At 47.7% G+C, this 16,686-nt stretch overlaps 1 protein-coding gene and 1 long non-coding RNA gene across 5 annotated transcripts in view; one reads left to right on the forward strand and one right to left on the reverse strand.

The window, feature by feature from the left end:
* CERS4 (ceramide synthase 4) overlaps nucleotides 1-781 on the reverse strand; it is a 44,869-nt gene extending 44,088 nt beyond the window's left edge. For 2 of the 4 annotated variants that reach the window (XM_064497553.1, XM_064497554.1), the window contains exon 1: nucleotides 594-781. The gene's annotated coding sequence lies outside the window, so the exon portion shown is untranslated. The remainder of the gene's footprint in view (nucleotides 1-593) is intronic. The other 2 variants (XM_064497555.1, XM_064497556.1) reach the window with 1 other exon arrangement.
* Nucleotides 782-1,145: 364 nt separating this feature from the next.
* The window catches only part of LOC135323615 (uncharacterized), a 55,423-nt gene continuing 39,882 nt past the window's right edge, over nucleotides 1,146-16,686 (forward strand). Inside the window, exons 1-2 of the long non-coding RNA XR_010385085.1 lie at nucleotides 1,146-1,335; nucleotides 3,746-4,048. This is a non-coding gene — a long non-coding RNA (uncharacterized LOC135323615). The remainder of the gene's footprint in view (nucleotides 1,336-3,745; nucleotides 4,049-16,686) is intronic.

Consider the following 16,686-nt stretch of genomic DNA (forward strand, 5'->3'; position numbering starts at 1 on the left):
TCCCCGCGTTAGCCGGGTCCTGCCATGGCGCCCGGACCCTTCCCCTGGTGAGGCAGCCCCCAGCGGGCACCGTCACCCCCGGCCCCCTCTGGCCTCCCCCCTGCCGCCCCCCCAGGCCCCCGGACCCTCGCCCTTGGTCCCCCCTCCCAGTGTCGGGCACCCTTATTGCCCCCCAGCTCGGCTGCCTCTCCCCCGTTACCTCACCCGACGCTGCCCCTTCCCGTCCCCGTGACTCTGCCCGAAACTGCCGCCTCCCCCCCCGCGCCGTGTTTACCTCCCCCCGGCACTGCCGGTCCCCCCCCCGCCGCCCCCGGCACTGCCACTGCCCCCGGTACCCCCCCGCTGCCCCCGGCCACCCCCGTTACCTCTCCGGGCACTGCCGCCGCCCCCCAAACTCCCCGGCCCCGTCAGCTCCCCTCGTACCCCCCCGGCACCGCCGGCTCCGCCCGGCACCCCCAGCCGGCCCCGGCTCCCACCGCCGCTTCGCCCCCGGCGCCTGCCGCCCGCCCTCCGCTACCCGCCCCGGCACCGCCGCCTCCCCGCCAGGCCGCTCCCGCCCCGCCCCGCCCGCCCGGGCGGCGCCCGCCCCTCACCTCCGGCCTCTCCCGCGCCCCGTCCCGCGCCCGCTGCCCGCTGCCCCGGTTACCGCGGAGACCCGCGCCGCGCCGCCGAGCGGGGTGAGGAGGCGGCGGCCGCGGGGCGGGGCCGGCCGGGGCGCCGCTCCCCGCGCGGCCGGGAGGACCCCCGGGCGCCGCCCGAGGCCTGGCCGCCCAGCCCTGCCCTGCCGCCGCCGCCCCGCCCGCGCTCGCCGGCCTCGGGGGGCCGCGTGGGCCGCGCCGCCGTCGGGGGCCGCCGCGGGGAGGCCGTGGCGCCGGAGGGTCGCGGGCGCCACGTCGAGGCCCGGTGGCCTGGAGGCCCCGCGGCCCACGCCGGACCCCGGGAGAAGGTCTCCCTCAGGCCAGAGGGCCTTGATGGACCTGCAGAGCCGCCTCGGCCCTCGGCGGGATGCCAGGGCCTGCTGGGGACTGGACACAGGAGAAGGCTTGGGGGTCCCAGCCAGGCAGCACAGACATCGTGGTGGTGGCACCAGGCCGCCCTCAGGGCCTGAGCCCTGCCAGGGGAGACAGGACCATCACGGGAAAGCCCGTGTGATATGACATTAGAGGAGAATGTCACTTGTTCTCCTTCCGTGGAGGGTATGAACGTCTCCAGGAAAAGAAGGGATTGTCGTGGGCCGGAAGGGACCATCGTGCTATGGCACGTGGCAGCCCTGGATACAGGTGGAGTCCAGCAGAACAAGGACACCAAAGACCTGCTTCTCTGCCCTGTGTCACTGTAAGGGAATGCTGTGACTGTGTGAATGCCAGTGTGCGTGGTGCCATTTATAGCTGTCAAAATGAGAATGAAACGCTAGTGAATTCGCCTAGCGGTTATTTTATATGTACTTTTCATGAGTGCAAATGAAAACATACGGTTTAATGGGCGTCTTCATCATGATGTCCCTTGATCCTGTGTTTGATACAGTTTGATGTAGAAGGCTGCCTTCTGCCATCCTGCCACTGCCCTGATGAACCAGCATCTGTTCCTTACTTCTTTTATATGCTTTTATTTTATCTATTACCTCTTCTTTTACCTCCATTACCATTATATCAGATCTACTGATCTGATATAACCACCTCCGTTATATCAGATCTGCTAATTTCATCCCCAAGCACCTGCTCTACTGCTTATATAAAAATACCTTTTTAAAATATACAGGTATGAATGCATGCACACACAATTATATTCTAAAATCTAAACACCACACATCAAACAGGACATGCAGTAGCCTATAAACACTTGTACGGATGATGCTGGAACCCATTCTCGCAGGTCTGCGTTTCTTCCGTTGCCAGTAATGAATGTGTTTAGTTTAACTCTGCGTTTTCTTCACAATTGAGGAAAGAAGGGAAAAGAATAAAGTCCTTCAGAAATTGCAGGTACTCTTCATATGGAAAAAAAGTATTTAGAATACTTCATGCTTTTTCAGCTTTTTTATGGGGCAGGTTGAAACAAGGAGAAAGAGCCAATAGTGTGGAACACAGCTTTGGAATCACTGCAATACAGCTGCGTAGATTTTAATGCCAGAAAAAAATCATTAGGATAATCTAGTCTGTTCCTCTGCGTTGCGTAGACCTGAAAAAATTCCACCCAATCGTTCTTGCTTTCAAGTCCTCGGAGCACAGATCATGTGTACTATTATTGTTTGCCAGCGTGCTATAATGCATTCTTGGAGCACTTAAGACTGTCCTCTCATCCTACTAAAACACATTCTGTCAGCTCTTAAATATTTCCAGTCTTTTCTAAAGCTGTAGCCAGCACAGTTATGATGAACATGGTTATAAATACTGGCACAAATAGAAATAATAACAATTTTAAAACAGATATAGTCACTTTTTATAGTTTCCTCTCTTGAACACTATAGCCCACATAATCAGTTCCCATCAAGCAATACACAGTCAAGCTCTTAGCGGAGTGATGGCTTGAAAGCATTTTCTACTCCAGCGGTCAGGATGCCATGAATGGATCAGCACTTGGGCAAATATATTGGTGAATATTTGCACGAGGTAGTAGGGCCCTGAGAAAGCCTGGAATAACAGTAATGTTCAGAAATCTCTGGCTGTATCGTATTTCCTTGGGAGCACCCCAATGCTCTTACATTCAGGTAGCGTTCTTGTAGCTAGTCACTTGGCAACACTGAGAGCAGTTTAAAACAGTGCCTGACCTACGGTATCTGTATTTATAAATCCAGTTTTTCTGGGTCTGATCCAAAGCCCAGTGACGTCAATTAAAAGACTCCTACTGACTTCCAAAGGTTTTGGATTGGGCAAAAATCTGTTCATTTGAATGTGTGCAGAGGGTGAAACAAAAACCTGCAGGACCCCTGGAGCAAAGGGAGGGACTTTATTTAGGATGTTGTTCGTTTTACTTTTTTTTGGTTAGCTGTGACTTTCTCAGTTCCAGAAGTGTGATGTGAGTCACACCGCTCAGGAAGAGCTTTCTCTGTGTAATCACCAGAAAGTCAGCTGCACATAGACCCGTAGCATCATCAACACACAGCAAAACCCTGAAAGTCTCCACACAGCAAAGCAATTCAGGATGCAGGGCTGCCAGGACCTTAGCAAGGAGCCCTGACTTGGTGCTCAGGGACATGACCTGTGCTTGCCTTGTCAGCTAGTATAAATCATGGTGAGTTTTGGACTGTGTCTATGAGTGTTGAACAGTGTTCCACGTTCCCACTGTACAGAGTGCTCCCTTGGAGTCCTAAAAGTTACCAGTCTTTTTTGGGTATACCTTGAGACATCCAAAGGGGTCTGAGACACACAGATGGGCACATGGTCTCTAAATAACAGACCTCTTAAAGTTGTTTCATTAAATAATTAGGATTTGAGGTACTTAAAAAGCACCTATCATTTTAGAACATAGGCTGTTGAACCCATGACACTGTATGGGCTTATTAGAACAGTTAAAATATACTTTTACTATTTATATTACAATATATTTTTAAGTGAGAATAACAAATATTTTGAATGTAATTGTTTATCCACCACCTGCTCAGGGTGGGCAGGACGATACTGTGTTCAAATATTGCACAAATCCCCGAGTTATAGTCTATGAAAGAGATACTTTCTGAAATCCTGTTCAACAAGTCCAAAATAAGCTCTGACTGGAACTGATAGCCAGTTTTGCTTTGATTTCTCCGCAGTGCGGTGCTCCGTCGTGATGTGCTCTGCTGTACAGCCTGAATGTGGCCTGTGCCGACATGGACAGCACCCTCGTGTGGAACACCCAAGTCCACGCGCACCTAGTCTTAGCTATCTTGGCATCACCGACCGCCAAACATCAACGACTGTACTGATAAGCCTGCAGCTGGATGCCGTGCCAGTGTCAGTTGTGGCGACGTGACTGCTCCTGCGGAATGTGACACATGGTGTTGGACAAAGCTGCTGGGGACTACAGCCTGACTAGCCCTCCTTCCCTCCCTCCAACAAAACTGTTCCAGATTAAGGTAAGGAAAATAGCATTTAAATGGAGTGACTATTGCAAAGCAGGTGCCAACAAACTGCCATGCCATAAAGTGGAGCACTGAGCTGATAAAATTACAGTTATGTAAATAACTGAGTGGTGCAATTGGTTTACGGTGGTTTGCAAAGCAATTAGTGGTGATTCATAAAACACATGGCGAGTTGTGTAGATTGGGTTCCTTCTTTCCAGCACAGTTATGAAGGATCAGGTAACACAAAAGTGTGGGTCGAGGAGAGGAGATCAATTGCTGAGGAGGGAGGCGGGGAGAGAGATCAAATAGAAGGCAAAACGCCGATGGGACTAATTTCTTTTGAAGCAAAGAGAAAACATTTCTTATTAAAAAGGCTACTAAAATACGTCAATGCTTCCTAATATAAAATGATGAGTAGTGGTTTTGTGGTTACAGGAATACAGTGTTATTGCAAGCAGTAAGGACAGCTCCCCTTATCATTGCAAACAGGAGGGCCACAGAATGGCAGCATTTGGGCTCCTTGTTCCCTTTTAATTTGAGTGTCCAAGGAAGCCCAGCCTTTTGCTGAACCCAGTGTTATTGATGAGAGCTAGATGTGCTCTAAAAATGCCTGCTTGCATGGATTTTTTGGAGGTTTAAGAACAGGAACATCTGGCTGTTGTAGGTGAAATAAAGGTGCAGAGTCTCTGCTCAGGTAGCACAGTGGTATGTGTGGGTAGCTGCAGCACAACATCGGTGCTTAACTTCTGGGGCAAGCTGAAGTAACTCTGCAGTTGCAGGGTTGTAACGGTGAGGTGAGATTTGGTGAATCATGCTCTCGGATATCAGGCAGCTGAATCCATGTTAGGTACCACGATGCTTTTGGGACCTGTCTTGAAATGTTCTGCTATTTTATCAGGCATTTATCTTCCCAAGAGTGAAGCTGCACTTTTGCCAAAAATAAAATGCAACATGGATTCTGTCCTTCTTCCTAGTGACTCTGTAATAAGCTAAGTGCCAGCCTTTTCTTGCTGTCAAAATGCCTCTTCCACTTTGATTTCAAGTGTTCAAAATGCAGTCAGGTCTGAACTTCCTAACATCACAGCATGCTGAACAACGTATTCAAACAGGATCCAATTCCACTTTCTAGTGACTCTCCAAAATGCTAATAAAGATGCCATAATGTTCTTCCATAGCGATCCAAAATGCTGCAGCTTTCAGTGGTCTTAGGCTGGTTTGAACTGAAATTAAATCCTTCCTCCTCAATTATTTTTTCTTGTGTTTACCTCACTTTGCACTCCAGTGATCTTTTCAGATCTCAAAAGGAGATTGTGACAGCAGTTTGAGTGTTGATAATGTTTGTAGTGTTTTGGTAATTAGGCAGGGTTGCAGTGAGTAAGTGAGCCGAGGTGTGAAATACTTCATAGACTCACTGGAGGAGAACATCTCGGAAAGTTTCTATTGTTTCAGTCAGTGGATAAGGAGGGAGCTTTTTTGCTGGTTACAGTTTTAAGGAGGACAAGGGTTTGGGGAAGATGTTCATCACTGGCATAAATGCAGATATATGCCCCAGGTGCTTTGAAAAATGCAGTGAATCCATTGCAGCTACAAGCTACACAAAGTGCCTTGCCCTAAGGTAGTTCATGTTTCAGGAGGAAGGACATAAAAGCATTCAGGTGATTTTGTATAACTTTGAAAGTACAGCTTTGCGAACTGAGCAGTCTTGGTGCACCTGGCAAGGATTTAGGTCTAAATCTCAGCTTTGAGTTATCCAATCCAAGATATATTAGACCTGTTCCTTTATTTAAGGGGGTAGAGTTGGATTGCAACAAAGCTAACTAGTAGTTAACTGCTGCCGAAAGAGAGTCTCCTGTTCCTTCTGACCCTATTCATTCCCTCTGGCACAGTCCTGCCACTCTCATTACCTTGTGATGGGCCAGTCTGGGGAGCTAAACCAGCAGAAAATTGCATGTTTTGTTTTACAAGGTTAGTTTTCTTCCAGTTCAGCTGCTCAGACTGGCTCACCACAGTCAGCCAGCCGCACAGGCGCGTGCCTGGGGGTGAACCGAGGCAGCAGCTGGTGGTTAGATTGGTTTAGCCTCGTCCTGACAATGCAGTTCCACAGCAGACTGAATTGATCTAGGCTGTGATAAACCTGCCTCCCCACCTTATTCTTGGCTTTATGGTCCCCCTTCCTTCTTTGCTTAACAGTCATGCAGAAGCATACTGAGCCTGCTCACACAGTCCTAATTTAACAAAGACAGTCCCAGCTTTGATGAAGTTACATAGTGTGCACAAGATTTCAGCCAACTGGGGACTGCAGCAATCACAAGGGAATACAAGGAAACTGTTAAATGAAAATGATCAGCAGGAAAATCCAGGGTGGATGCATGTTACCTGACATGCAGAATGAAGATGTCTCATGCTGTAAACAGCTCTGTTGCCACGACAGTCCAAGCAAAGATTAAGCCCACAAGCCCTGCTGCCTGTCTGTTTGCCATTCTTTTAGCTGAATTTATCATCAGCCACTTTTGTGGATTTAAACATACTTAGGTCATGTCCACACAGTTGATATTTCATTAATAAGCATGAGAGAAACAAGTGTTGCAGTTCTGTCTGCATTCTTCATTAGCACAAAAGCATCTAGTATAAATGTTTCATCACTCAACTCTGGCATATCAGCGACATTTCTTTCTGAACATGTCTTCTGTTCGTGTCTGAGCATCAGGACATCTTCAGTCCTGTTCCTATATATTACTAATTACCAAGACTGCAAAAACAAAAGCATGGATGTTGATACACATTTTTTTTCTCAGAAATAAAGCAGTTCTATCTCAATATAATTTAGCTATTGCTGCTAGTGGATACAGCTCAACCAGCAGGTAAGTGAAGATGAAGGAAACTTATTTTAGAAATGAGTAGTTGTAGTGGAAGTGTGCAGAGACCTCAGCTTTCATCAGAGAATGATACTTTGACTAAATAAGGAATACTTCCACTTTAAATTTGAACTTCTCAAGTATCATGCAGCTGATGGGAAAGTCTGCTCAGCAGCTGTGGCTGGGAAGATTAAGCAAGGGCTTAAGGCCATGTGTTGCTCAAAGAAAGTCTCTGAAGATAAGTCTCAGTTTTTTTAAGTAGATAGCTGTAAGAGCCCAGTGTGATGAGAAAGCCCACAATGAAATATTAATACAGCTAAGTAGATGGGAAGAGTGCATTCATGGGCACTCTCCTTCCAGCACTGGCAAACAATGAACGTTGCCCTTGGATATTCAGGAGTGTGAGCTGTGCTGCATGAAATCTGTGGTCCTGATGCGAGGCTGAGAATTGATGATGACTTTTGGTTCCACCAAAGGAAAAATTCCCACGTGGTCATGGACAAGAATGCAGAAGATGTGGCACCCTGCTTATGTCTTTATCACTGCTGCAGTAATGCAGCAGGCAATGTTGACCTCTGTTATGATACTGCTATCTTTAAGTAATTTTGATAACCTGTTTACATCAATAACCCCCAGCCAGCATTTTGCCACAGAGCCCTTTCTCACAGCTGTTTTGCAGCATTGCCGCTGCCTTGGGGATGAGTGCTGTTCCCACTCTCTTCACAATCACAAGGGTCCTCCGCTGGGATCTGCATCCGCACTGCCCACTCCAAGCAGCAGCGTAACTTAGCTCTGGCTGTGAAAGATGCTGGCAGAAGCAGGAGGTGAGGCTGAAGTAGGGATAGACACATGTGATGATCTGTTTCATTCATTTAAAATAAATAACTGCTTAAAATCTTTCAGGCTAGTGACTTTCACCTTGGTAAATTTGACAATGACAAAATACCTGAAAAGATGTTGTCTTCCTGGATTTCTAACCTAATCGTTTGCTCTGTGGCTGTTCAGTTACTCTCTAAACCATTCCAGAAAGAGTCTTGCTGTTGAGCCCTGATTCATATTTCCTCCTGGGAAACCTGCATTGATTTCCTCAGGTTTAAATCAAGCCCTTCATGAACAAATCATTTAATATTTCTTATTGAAAATTACGCCCATGATTGCCCCTTGCCTAAGTGTTCTGGTTCAGGGCTGCAGTGCTCTACCTGATGCTGAAGGACAAGGGAGTGAGCTGCCCTGTATTAACAAGTTACAGCTACCTACTGACTGAGAGTCACTGAACACAAACCGAAGAATTGTGGACATGCTGATCAGTACTGCGCAGCTGACACCGATAATTCTCTGCTCTCAAGGGATTCTGCAATGTTTATTCTCTTTCACACAGCACAACAGAAATGAGTAAGCATTAGTCACATTTCTGGAGGAGGCAGATCCAAACTTTCTTGCACCAGTTTTGAAATCAGAAAAGGGAAAATACATACTTCTTGTCTAAAAGAAAGGGTGAATAATTCCAGAAAAAGTAGCCTTTGACATATTCCATGTTTTCTGTGCCTTACTAATAAACAGGTCCTATGCTATTGTGTTTCAAGAAAATTATTTTTCAAATGAAGTTCTGTGTGTCTCAGATGTGGAGAACTTCCCTCAAAAGGAAAATGGTTTTGTGGAACTGGCAACTCTTGACTCTGTCATTTCACAAAGAAAGGATACCCAAAACCTAAGGCACAGCTAGACTGCTTGTGGAGATGTGCATTATCTTAGTCAGGTGTTTCCGCTATTGGAAACATATGTCTGTCAACAGCATGGTGGAGGCTCACTGTTTTTGGAGAAATTCATCCATAACCACAGCACAGAAGAACTACTCATGGGTCGATTTTTGAAAGCAGATTTGATATTAAGGCATTCATCAGTTAACTCAAATGAACATTCACTCTGACCTGAGGACTTTTGTACCTGTCATTAATATTTCTAAAGCTCCTGCCACTATGGGACCGAAATCCCTATTATTAAGGGTCAAGAGCAAAACCCTGCTCCCCCATGGTGGTGCTGGTTCAAGGGGAATTCATCTGGCATCAGAGCATTGCTCTTCATGTAAACTTGAGATGAAAAGATGAGGATCAGGCACTGAATTTTGTCCATTGTTTTTCCAGAAAGCCAAGAATGATGCAGCTGTTCAGACAAGAACTGAAGACATTTCAGATCAGATAGGGGAAGTTCAGCTTTCACCAGCTGGTAGAGTAGGGGAGAAGTTGCTGAGTAAGTGCTCCCCTTAGCTAATGTAGGAGCCCTGCTCTATTCTGATGATGCCATTGCTTCTGTTCAGCACATGACAAAGCACGTCTCTCCTTTTCTCCCCGCTACTTGGCAGTCAGAAGGGCCTCAGAAACACCATGCAGAGAAAGCAGCTGGCTGAATGCTTATTGCATTCCACTTACCTACTTTTGCTGCAGGCGTCTACTTCACTGCTTCATTTGAACATTTTCCTCACTGTTTATCAGCCCAACTTTCTTGTCCTTGGACCTTGCAACCTCAGGCGTCAGGAGAAAGCAGCTTATTGCCTAGTGCCAAAGTTCAGTGGCATGTGCCAAAGTTACAGCTTTGTGTCCGTAATAGAAAAAAGAGATGCGGACACCGTAAGCACTCTCAGATGCCATGCAGCCTCCTCCCCCTCCAGTCCCCGGCTTTATGGGGAGACATGTGGGAGCAGCTTTGTTTCTATTTTCAGGACAGACCAAAGTAGCCAAGAGCCATTTTGTCTGCACTGTGTAGCCTGACAGGATTTGTGTTACAAAGCACAAGGGACTGCTAGTGAGTGTGCTGCTCCAGGGGACTACAGACGGGAAGGGTATCCTGGGATCTCCGTCCTTGAAAATATAAGACCTATGGCTAATATTAGACATTGCAAGTTCAGCAAGCAATCCAAGGCCCCTCCTGTGCTGCTTGGCTCTTCCTGCTCCTGCTGTGATCTCAGCTTGCAGCACCATTTCTTAGGGTGAATGTCACCTCTCCCTCCGTCAGCATCCTCGGAGGCCAAAGGTCCCCTACAAAGCTTTTGACTTCCGGCAATGTAATATTACCTACAGCCAGTCATAATGGATTCACTAAAGGGCCAGTTGGTTGATTTACAGTTGAGAATATGAATAAATCACAGGTAACTTGCCATATTGGAGCTCTCTGGTGACACAAGGTGGGGCTCTGCTCATAAGGGTCCCTTTTGAAGGAAACTTCTGAAGAACCTGGTCCTTTACCTACAGCTGCAGAAGGACTGCTGTCCTCATCTTCACATGTTGCCACCTGGGCTTCGAGGAGTTCACAGTCTGAGCAAAAGCACAAGTGCCCAGGAGCCCAGCTCTGTCAGTGGGCATGGACGCCTTTGACAAGGTCCCTGCTCCACTAGCTCTGCTGTTCTGTCCTCCAGCATCCCCGCTCTGAAGAGAGAGAACAGTGTCCTGAGAGAGTCAACATGTCCTGAGAGAACCTAACACGTCATGAGAGAGCCTAGCAGAATGTCAGAGGACCACCCCACCTTCCACTTGCACGACCTGTGCAGTGAAGCTCAGAGCGATACTGAACAGGTGATTTTATTTAAGCAAGACTTACTTCATTCACACTTATTCTCTCTTGAATTTCGTTCACTGATTCCCCTACTCATATACAATTACTGAGATGGATGTGTGCAAGTGGTCTGGCCGGGATCACTTATAATAACATTGAGGACAGGAGACACTGGCTATCAAGTCCTCAACACATCTCCCAGTTCTTTGTGGCTGGTGGCAATGTGCTGGTTTTCAAAGGTGCCTTTTGTACCCATCAGGAGCTGGCAGTGATTGTGAACTTCTGTCTCTCCAACCTGGCCCAGCACCTAGGCAATACTGCTGATTGACAGAATGAGCTCCCTCCACAAGGATCGCAATCATCCTGTTGTGCTGTTGCGTGAGGAAGAGTAGAGCAGTGGTGTGACAAAGAAGTAAAAGAAGTAAAAAAATATGCTGCTCCAAACTGGGAGGCTCTGACAGACAAACAGGCGAACTACAAGGGACTGAGTGTCCAAATCCAAGCGTTTGCTAAGTTTAAGAAGACCCCTACGTATGTGGACCCGTAGATGTCTGAACACTTAAATTAACCAAGTCCCTCATAACCCATGGATAGCTGGACCTGACCCTTCTGCTGCTGACAAGATGTGGCAAAAGGGTCATAGTCACATTTAACGTATCACAAATGGCTTGTGCACTGAAAACAAATAATGAGAGAAACTATGAGAGAAACAAGGTTATTATGGTCCAATGTCAAACCCCCAAAGAAATTCAAATGAATTTGCATGCCAGGTTAGAAAGTGCTAGCCCATCATATTAATACTTCATTTGAAGGTAGCCATGAATTTTTCAAGAGCTTTGAGAGGCGATTCCAGTTTTGTAGTGGGGTCAGTTCAGATTCTGTTACTTGAGTACAACATGAGAATTTCTTATAAAAGCTCAAAGATATTGCTGGACACTGACTCCATCTATTGGTTGTTGGTGGAGGAATCAGAGGATACAACAGCAAAAGTTTCGATAGAAGGTAAGATGACTGCTGTACTCATGCTAACCACTAAGTCCATGGAGCCTTAGGATTTCTCTGAATACATGAAATAAGTTCCAGAATGAAGATGAGCTCCAGACTACTCAGAACAGATGAAGCAAGGCAGAGGAGGTTTGAAAAAAGAGTTTTCAGAGGTTTTGTGTGCTTCTGCATTTCTCAGTGTAGATAGCTGAGAACTTCCATCTGGACAATACTTCTGCTGCCACAGACACCTCTGAGAACCATCACTGGTCCCTAGTATTGGGCCGTATCTGTTGCGTACAGATACAGGACTGGTTTTGTTCTTTGTGTTCAGCATGTGCCATCAGAACACGCCAAAGTAAGGTGAAGCTAATATCTTTTACTGGACTATCTAGCATAGCTGGAAAAAACAGACAAGCTTTTGGGACATGCAGGCTGTTCTTCAAGCAAGCTATGGAGGAGATGTCAAAGGAAAATCTAGTTTACAGGGGAAGGAGCCACCCACATGCATGCTTCACACTTCAGGGGACTTTGAACATCATCACATGCACCTGAACTTGCTCACAGCAGCTCCTGAGTGCCAGCTGGGCCAACACTGGGCAGTTACATAAATACCGCTTTCCTCAGTCCATCCTGCTAGATGCCTGCTGGTGAAGGAAATCCAGGTCACAGAGGAGGGGACTGCAAGAAGATAGTTTTTTGGAATCTGATGTAGGAGTTTGTTTTTCCACATCAGCTTTGAGAGAGCTGTCTTGGTCCAGCTGGGCTATGCTTGCAGAGGACATCTAGGTGGGTTGTGGGTAGCGCTGATGCCAGATAGGGCCATAGTAAGTCAAGGCCATATGGTTTGTATGTGGTTTTTATGGAAACAAAACCTCTAGGCAGATGTTGGCTGACATGACATAAAAGTGGATGAATGGTAACAGCAAGTGTTTGTCAGGCCTTGCTGGCAGGAAGGACAAGAACTTACTCTGAGTGTGGGAGGGAAAATTGATTCCAACCCAAGCTTCACAGGTTAAGCTGTAAGTTGAATGGGCAGTGGACAAAGCAGAAGCCCAGCAGAAACAGAACCACTTCTGTACCGCTTGGCCGGTGCCATGGGCTTCTTTCCATGGCGTCACCCCTGGCACAGCTCCATCCAATGTGCAGAGGGTGTGTATGGAGGAGCCGTCAGCTTGAACAGAGCAAGTGGTGTGTGCACAGTACATTCCTCACCTTCTCCATTTGCTTTTCATCCCCTTCCATGGGATTGTAAAACAACAATTTCAGCATGCTTGCTTTGGCTTCTTGCCTGCCACAGCCTTACAGGCACGGAGGAAACAGCACACTATGCTCCATACTCCACCTCAAGGGCTGGTTGGTGATCCTACACTGTGTTTGCATGGGTCAGATGTATGCATGTTTGTGTGCTGGGTGCATGGTGGAGAGAGGAAGGCTTTGGTTAATTGAATCAGATCTCTAGAGCTCAGTTTCTGGTCCTTCACTCACCTTATTAGTTTTCATTCATCTTGAGATGGCACAGCTGAAGGTATCTGATCAGAAGTGTTTCTATTCTTCAAGAAGACTGTTAACACAGCAGTTCCTGGGCATATAGAGAGGCTGTGTATGGCTTATGATGTCTGTGGAATGTGATGATCATGGTACTACCTCTATAGGAATTTGACCCATTTTAGCTTGTCTAATCATGCCAACAATGAGAATCTGTAATAGATTTTGAGCTTGCATGGCCATAGCTACATTATTTTCCAAAAACTGAATACTTGAAAGCATAACTAATTTATCATGCTCTACAACATTTCCCCATGTTGGAGGATTTTCACTAATGTCCCACTGTCCAGTGCCCAGTCGGTTGAAAGAATTGGTTAGGGGTGCATCCAGTTTTCCTACTTCTCTGATACCATAAGAAAGCTTATTAGCTACGACTTCAGTATTCGCTGCATCAATAGCAGATGCACCTGCTCCAATAGGACCTACCCAGTCCTTCCAATCTCTTTTAACTCTGGATTTGGGTGTTTCCTCATGTTCCAGGTTGGCCCATCTCATCCATCCCTGTGGGCTTATTTTAAAACAGGGAGCATACTAGGGTATGGTTTTGGAGATGTTCAAGACACCTAATTGTACCTGGACTTCTTTAAGAGAAGTTTTGGGGTTCCTGAGGATTTTAGTAATGACCTGAGGATCTAATTTAAGTACATAGGGACCAATTGCGGGACATTTTAAGTCATAGGAGGACATTTGATTAATGATGAAAGGTCAAACATAGGTGCTGGAGATGTAGCAGTAGGAGCTGATCCTTTTCAAAGTCAGCTGTGCCTTGAGACCAAACACTTGGGGAGTGTTTGTGTTTGCAGCTTGGACCATTTCCTATCTTCCTTATCTTTTCTCAATGCTATGGCATGGTCAGCTCTCCTAGGCACTGTAGGATGGGGGGAATCGTGGTGTCTTGGGGTTTTCCTTGGTCACACACATCTGTAGGGGTGATGAGATGTGAATACATGAATACACGCCTTCTGTGGCAGCAGCGTGCTGGGGTTTGTGCAGTCACGGGAAGGCAGCGTGCAGTGCAACACAGAAGTCTTGCCGCTCGGTGGCACCAGCGACCAACACATGCTGGCGAAGCCTGAGCAGGGTTCCCCTGAAGTGGAAGACCCTCATGCCCATCACAGAGCCCTTGGGATCATTTTCATTTCACTTGCCTGTTATGCCCACTCTTTGCCTCCCCGTTTGAACCAGTTGTTCTGATTCTTGGTCTTTCTCCCGCATGCTGCTTGCTCAATTGGCTGCTCCTTGACTGGACATGGCCAGACCTCCTCTGTGACTGGTTGTAGCTGCCCCGATGGTGGCATGGGTAGGTGATGCAAAGCAGCCTGATGGAAAGCCTGGATGGAAGTGGGAGGCATGGGCATCTTTGGGAATGCTTTTTGTGATGCTGTGCTAGATTATGGTGGTGGGATGTAAGGCAGAGCATGAGAGCTGAATGTGGTTCTGGGAAGGACAGGATGCTGGTGTCTGAGGAGCAACAAAAGACCTGGGTGCCAAAGAAGTAAGGCATTGGGTGGGGTGGTACATGGAGTCACAGGGGGACATGGTGTGTCCTGGCAGCTGGGGACATGGGATGACCCAGCAGCTGTTGAGGAGGGGTGCCAGTAGCATTGATGACTTGCATGACACACAGCAGTCTCAGAAAGCTTCTGTGACACTTTGGCAATGGGCTCAGCTGGTTTAAACCACTCTGACACTGTCCCATTGCACCAGCTAGAATCTAACGAGGCTGCTGGCCAAGGAGCCGATGGACTGTTCTGGTGTGTCCGTGGGAGCGGAGCTCTGCCTGTCGGCCCCACGGCTGCTGGTGCACTCTAGGGTCTGCCCTTCTCCCAGGCACTGTGTGATCGTGGTGGCATGTGCTGGGCTGTGGGTAGAGCTGACCCAGTCTGTTCCCCTGCTGGGACTTCACTTTGCTTTAATTTCCCTTCCTGCTTCAGGAAGGGAGGTCATTGCCAGAAATGAGGTTGGCTGGTGGGTCACTGGCAGAGGATGTCCCTTTTGGTCCCACTGCCAATGCCAAGTTGGGGCAAATACACAGGGACAAAGCAGGAAGCCAAAGAACTCCCCACTCCCGTGCGTTTTGTACTGGTGAGGGCCATCACCCAGGCAGAAGGAATAGTGCTTGGCTTAGCAGGAAGCAGCACCGTGGGGAAACGGTTGACAGAAGTAGTTACCACAACAGGCTCTGGGCTCGGGGACTGAATGGCCAGTTCCCCTTCCCTCCTCCCTCTACCTTGATGGTTTATGCTCCATTAAACAGCAGCATCCTTTCGCTGGGGTGAGGTCATCACTGGCATGTGCAGTGAGGGACGAAGCCTGGGCTCCTAATTACCTGGAGGACATGAACAGTGAGGAATGCTGGTTCCTGTGCTGTGCTGCACAGCCCAAGTGAGTGCTGGTGGAGGCAGCTGTCTGTGTCTGCTCTTTCCACCAATGACCTTTTAATGTGATGAATTTTTTGTTGGTTCATCTGGAAGACTTGAAGACAAAACATTAGGCTCCCATGGCAAGAACTGTAAATTGCTCCTAGGGAAAGGAATTTTTGTCTTCAAGATACTCTGATTCATGTCCCCCCCCCCCACCCCAAACAACACTTTCGAATGTGGATGGTTGCGGCACTGAGGGGTAAAATTTTGTGTAAATCGTTAAAGACAGCACTGAAATCCAAGGCTTCCGGCAGCCTCAACCAAAAAGAGCATGGCACTGGGCAGCATCTTTAGACCTTATTGTTATGAAATAGCTTATAATGAGCATAATCATGCCATGACTATGCTCTTGAGTATTTTCAGTTGCTCTTCACTCTTTGCTTTGGTCTGGTATTCTCTGATGGGGCCTTCCGTATTTTCCAGGCACTGGCTGCAGGCCCTGCTGTGCCACAGATACTGTATCTTGGAGTTCCTTTAGGAGTGTGGAAACTCCCATCTGCTGCCTGGTGCTCCCATCTTCTTTGGTGCTCCTCAGTCCCAGTGCAGAACTCACCTGGCAGAACTAACAGCCAAAACCAGCACTGATAATACCTGGTCACCACTTTATTTACTTTGCTACCACAAGTATCCACATCGGGGGGATGGGAACTGAGGACACCTAAAATGTTCTTCAGTTAACTTTCCAGTAAAAAGCACAAAGAACCCACAATTCCTGGGCTCCCTCAGGATCCCAGAATCACAAGACTGAGGTGTAAGGGGCCTCTGGAGGTCCAAACTCCAGCACGGGGCCAACACTAGGTCAGCCTTGTCTTTACCTAGAAGTCTTGAAAGTCCCCAAGGATGGAGATCCCCTATGTCTCTAGTGATCTGTTGCAGAGCTGCACCAGCAACCTGGAAAGAGATTTTTCCTCATGCCCTAGGTCTAAATCTCCCAAGCCACAAACTTGTCTCAGGTAGCTACTGAGAATCTCCTGTCACCACCAACTATATCCAGGGGCAGTAGCACTACCCACGGCTCTTGAATCTGAGCAGCGAGTTATGGAAAAACTCTTATCAGCTTTGCTGTGTTAATGGGTGCAGGAACAGTTTATTGCAGGATACACTGAATTTGCAGAGGGGAACTGGCTCGTTGCATCCTGTCTCCTTCACCGATGCTCCATTTCCATCCCCTGGAAACAGGATTCACTCAGGGAGAGCCCCAGAGCTGCCCAGTCTGCTCAGGAAGGCTGCTTTGGTCATGGCTTGATTATCTCCTTTTATAGATGGAAACCAGGATGTATTCCACATATTCCTG

The sequence above is a fragment of the Dromaius novaehollandiae genome, chromosome 25, assembly GCF_036370855.1.
Source record: "Dromaius novaehollandiae isolate bDroNov1 chromosome 25, bDroNov1.hap1, whole genome shotgun sequence".
Lineage (NCBI taxonomy): Eukaryota > Metazoa > Chordata > Aves > Casuariiformes > Dromaiidae > Dromaius > Dromaius novaehollandiae.